The sequence below is a fragment of the Sebastes fasciatus genome, chromosome 2 (genome assembly GCF_043250625.1).
Source record: "Sebastes fasciatus isolate fSebFas1 chromosome 2, fSebFas1.pri, whole genome shotgun sequence".
Classification (NCBI taxonomy): domain Eukaryota; kingdom Metazoa; phylum Chordata; class Actinopteri; order Perciformes; family Sebastidae; genus Sebastes; species Sebastes fasciatus.
Genome location: NC_133796.1, coordinates 11093279 through 11099207, shown reverse-complemented (window position 1 = coordinate 11099207; position 5929 = coordinate 11093279).

Below are 5929 nucleotides of genomic sequence, written 5' to 3'. Positions count from 1 at the left end.
AGCAGAAACCTGAAGTCCGAACAAACTACAATAGTTTAACCATATTCAGTGAAGAGGCTGCATCACAACCTTCAAGTGGCTAAATGACGGTTTGAGTTAACATTTCTTATCCCTAAATATAAAGGTATAACTGCCTCTCTAATCACAACAGGGTGGCTGTTCTAAATAAAGATTTACAATCCACATTAAAATCGACACGGGTTTCCTGGCTACCTTAGCACAACAGCCTCTTTCTTGTTTATAAAGCAACACTAGCTCTGTTTATGAGGTATTGTAAGTATGACTGGAACACGTCTTTGGCCAATCAAAGCGCTTGGTTGAAACTATGTTGTTTTACAATTTCCTTCTACTCGCCTTGCTAAAAGAATATACAGGCTGAAAATACAAGACAGACCTGCAGTGAGTTTATTACGGTCACTGGCCATAATAAAAACCATGTTCCATAATTTCCTTTATGAGGACCACTAGGCACTTGTTCCCCGCATGCAGACTTACAGGTCAAACTTCGGAGACCTGACGGAGGCACTGAGGGCCCATCTTAGATATGTGAGATGCAATATAAACAAATAGCGAACAAATTGGACTTCAGGCAACAAATGAATTCTGCAGTCCTTAACAAGGCGGGCTTTATTCTACAGAGCTTAAAAATGGGTGGGAAGAGGTGATTTTTAACACTGTAAAGGCTCCAGTAAGCATGAGCAGATGGTGACAAACTTCATGTGGTAAAGCTCTCTAATTGCTCTGTGTAAATGTTTGGTTTTACTATTCGGCTGTCTTTACTGTTCCCTGTAAATTTGTAGTTTGTGAAGCTCGTCAGCACAGTAAAATGCACAAAGCAAGTACCAAGGAAGTTGTGTCATTAACAAACAATGATTTGAGCAAGCATGGATGAATCAAAAGCATTTGATCACATTAATCAGAACCAGCTGATAATGAGCAACAGTCTACTGCGGAGAATGCCGAAGAGGTAACTATCGGTTGTTGAAAGTGTCGACAGTGGAGGCTTGTAACACATGATGATTGTTTTGAAATGGCAAGAAAAACACGAGTACTCCCTGAATACTTTTACAACATCATGAAATCACGATTTCCAGTAAATTCCTCGAATGATTTTAATTTGAATATTTCCACAGAACAACTTTCAGCAACACAGAGAGCAGAGTTACAAACATGTTGCACACAGTTGTGAGTTTTACACGTCTGTGAATGCAGAGCCAGCCCTAGGCAAGATTTCAGCTGGTACCCCTTACATCACAGCCAATTCCACCAACAATCATTATGTTCATACACTCGCTTCGTAACTGCTTAGCTTTATGTCTTTGAGATAACAATGCATATTTGCGCCTCCGCCTCCGTTGTTGGCACCTCCAACAACAATGGCAAAGACCCCAAATCCCCAGATGTGTGTGTGTGTGTGTGTGAAAGAATACAGATCACACTCAAAATTATGTTGTAGGTTATTCCCAAAACACCTGAATAGTCTTTCCAACTTTCCCTAATAAATTTAAGGTGGGAGTAACTGACGTTAACGCTAGTTATTTGCAAATCGTCCAAAGTAAGCAGCACTCTGCTTCAACCGTGACTACTATGCACTACATGAACTATTAATTCATCACATTACCTCTGTCTTTTTCACATTTTTCCTCCTCTTCTTCTTTTTCTTCCCTGGGCCCCAGATAGCTTTGGTCACATGATACAGTATATTTGAGGCTACTGATGGCTGAGGCTAATCACGTATGACGTTTCACTCGTTCACTCATTTTTTCTTGCCTCATTTGGGGCACCCCTATGGATGGATGGTGCCCGTAGCATTTGCCTATACCACTTATTTCTAGTGGTACTGTGTGAATGGGTGTTTCCATTAAAAAAAAAAACTGAGGCAAAAAACATCCTTGCAGATGGAATTCATTATAGTCTATTCAGGCTTTGGACAATGACAAAATAATAGTCCTGCAAAGTGTCTGCAAAGGTTTCATTCTTAATTGATTCTCTTTATTCAGTTAATTGGCGTAGAACATGCTGCGTGGGGAATATACGGTATTTATGTTCAGTTATGTGGTCAGTGTGCAGACAACAGAACAATTGAAATTTTTCATTTCATTTTCCAGCCCAGCTATGTCAACAAAGCACAGAGAAGCTCAGATTACAACACACGCAGAGGGAGAGCGACTTCATTCTCTGCTCAGGTAGACATTACTCCTCTATATCTTTGCATAGACAATAGTTGTTTGATGCTATATTACTACTCTGGATCACAAATTTAGCACCTATAAATGTCTGTGCATGCCCCTGGTTTTAAAGTCTGCATTAGTCAATAAAGTTAACTTCATTGCATTGAAAATTGCTCGGTATGATATTCTCTGTTTTTGGTTATGTTTTCCTTTGGGAATAAAAATACAGTTAATTTGGTAATTTAGGACTTTTCCTTTTCCTTTTCGTTATTACACAATATGCAGCAGCAGTATCAAGAAGATTCTTTGTGTCAGAGAGAAAAAAGGAGAAAACAAGGGAGTTTCCAGGTCTTTCAAACTGAGATTCTCACATGAGGACCAATGTGTGAAGTTAATTACAGAAACATCTCAGAAAAGGCTGTTTTTGAGAGTTTAGCACCTCGTATGAGAAACAGGCAGCTGTAACTTTGTGACTGTACCTGCATTTATTGATATGTCTGGGTGTGTGTATATATATGTGTGTGTCTGCGAATGAATGGGCACATCTGTGTGGTCTGTATCCCCGTGCAGCCTGACGTTCACCTCCCACCGTGATATAGAGCGAAGGCAGTAAAGGGGCTGATAAGGAACAAAGAGGTTAATAGGATCTGGGACAGACTCTTTCAGGTCTATAGGAACAAAGTCATGACAATAGACACTAAGCGCCTGATTAAACCAGAACAATTTAAACTTTTTATCTTTGGCTCTTAGCCCGTCTGTGTCACAGAAACATGGTGCCATGACTTTGATCTGAGACTCCTAATTAAGAACTTATTGTGATCAAACCGGCTGAAACATGCGCTGTGATCTTCATTTAATTCAAAACAACATCCAGTAATGATAATAGGCAGTAAATAATAAAACCCTTACAGACTGGATGTCGTAATGCTTGCAGATATCAAACGCAATATAATGCTTTGTTATCTCTTTCTTTTTTACAAAGCAATATAAAGCACATTAGAAACTCTCAGAGCTGATCTTCTGTGCATCACGTGTTGAGCCTGAAAGGTTTCCCGTAACATCATTGTCACATAATCATCTGATATCCATTATTGGTTTACTCCTATTTATTTATTTCCCCTGGCAGGCGAACAGAGGCGAGGTGACGCAGAGTGGCCAGGGTCTGCTGGCTGGGAGTGGTGTGCAGTACATGGAGCAAGCGGTTAGAGCCGAGGACAACAGCTTGGCTCATACTGCAGTGATTATAAAAGTAAAGTATCAAAGTGTGTCATTCTGACATCAACCGTAAATCCTTTGTTCCACGTCATCATTCTCTTACGTCTTTTCTTTTCTATCACAGTTAACTGTCTAACAGAACACATGTATTATTACTGTATGCCAGAAATGACAGGATCTGATGCGTCCTGGAGATTTTATGTTTCATAAATGCTGGAAAACTGCGTTTCTGATTCTTAAAGGTGCTGTTGATGACATTGATAACATTCAGCCACTAGATGTCACATTGCATTTACTTCACAACAAATCGTTGCCAGGCACTTGCCATCAATCTCAACCATTTATCCGTTTTTTCCACACTAACTGACGACCCAGAGATACCACGTGATACCAACTTTGTTTTACTATTAGCTCACAAGCCTTGTTAGAAGTAGGAACCAAATGTCAGATATCTTTCACAGAGATAAACAAAACATTCATTTTGGACCCGCCAACATTTTTAAAATGATTAATTCACAATCATGATAATTTTTTTTCAGGAAAAGCCATACTTTTATTCTGCACCTTTCTAAAGGCTCTGTATGTATGTATTATTATTATTATTATTATTATTTTTAAAGCATTGTCTACATAAAAATGTTATCAATAAGACCTTTAAAGGGTTACTTCGGTATTTTTCAACCTGGACCCTATTTCCCCATGTTTTTGTGTATAACTGACTAATAGGGACAACAATTTCTGAAATTGGTCTAGTATCGAGGGAGAGCGCTTAGACGGCAGCTGCTCACAGGCTGCAATAGGGTGCGATTGGGGCAAGCTGTACCATCATTTACATCCACAAAAAGTACTTGTTTTTGCCATGACAGGCTCGGATTGTTATTACAAGTGTTTGACATTATGGAAAGAATCTTGCTCAAGGAGAAGTCTCGTTCTGAAATTTGGCCAGGAGACGTGTGGTTGGAAGACAGCGGTGGAATAGTGGAATACATCCATGTTGGAATCGAGAGAGCCAGTTGGGCAGACTTCGTTGTGTTGGAGTACAGAAAGCGTAACTATTCAGATTTCACAACAACACTTCGCCTTGAGCGGCACTTGGGACACATTAACAAACAGACCGGATCAAGCGAAAGGTAAGAAAAACATTTTATTTCTCTTTAGGGTCCTTTCCATAATGTTGTCAGACAATTATAGTAACAATCTGAGCCTGTCAGTGGCAAAAACAAGCACTTTCAGATAACTTAACGCTGCGCAATTGCCAGCGTTATCCCTCAATACTGGACCTATTTAAAAAATTGTTGTTCCCATAAGTCAGTTAGACACAAAAACACTGTAAAATAGGTTCCAGGTTAAGATATACCAAAGTTCCCCTTTAAGTTATTTTAGAGTAGCATGTACTGTATATCATGTAGTAAGCAACACCGTTGTATTTAATATAATATAAGTATGGTATTTAGTAACTTCAATTGTCCTTTCCTCAACAGGATGAACTCAATAAGAGTGAGTTTGTAACACCGAAGGTCAACCGTTTACATTCCTGACGCCTGACAGCTGTAATCATCTGGATGGCTAAAGTAAGTGAGTAAAGTAAATTTAATTCATCTTCTTAAACAAATACGGCCATGGTACCTTAGAGCAAGGCATTTAACCCCAGTGGTGAAAAATGGAGAAATAATGTGAAAGGCAGCACAGTTATGGTGCTTTTCTTCACTTGACACACACATCGAATGAGAAAAGTGTATTCCTTTCGTGAACATCTGAGGAAAATCATTGAATTTCGCTGATTTTGCCATCAAATTTACTCTAATGTTAAAAAACTAATTCTAACCTGGATTGAAAGTGACCACAGTCCAAGTTTGTCTGTTTTTATTTTATTTTATTTTTTTGAAATCTCTTTTACAGGAAAGCATGTAGAGAATAAGGCCCCAGCCCATGAAATGTGGTCATTGAATGGTCTGAAATTCTCCAGGGTTGAAACACCACTAATAGCACCCTTTCACAGCATCCTCAAACCCATCAAAACTTCAAACATGTGTTTCGTGCAGAAGAGCCCGTCACAAAACACAACAATGGAGATAGTTTGAATAGAAACGAGTCTCATGTGTTTTTGGTTAACGTTGCCTGGCCCATTGTTTACCCGGAGACGAGAGAGGCACACTGAGTCCAGCTGCTCTGGGATATTTGGGCCTCACAGTCTTTAACACATCTTCATTGTAGCTCTCACCAGCCCTCCCCTGCAGCTGCAGTCTTGCACCATGCTGTCCCGCTGAATGCACAGCAGGGACAACTTGTTGTGTTGGAGATATGTGTGTGAGTATACAGCGTACGGCGTAACACCTGCTGCATTTCAAGCACATTCTGACTCTTTGGTTTCTTTCAACAGCTTCAGTCTAAAGGTAACAGTGTTGGCATATATAGTGGCAGGTGAATCAAAAAATATCCACCTTTTTTAGACTCATGTAAAGCATTATAATCTGAACCAATATTGTTCATTAAGGAATGTAAAATCAAGATATACAAGTGGTGAGGATGCAGCAGAGGAAAAA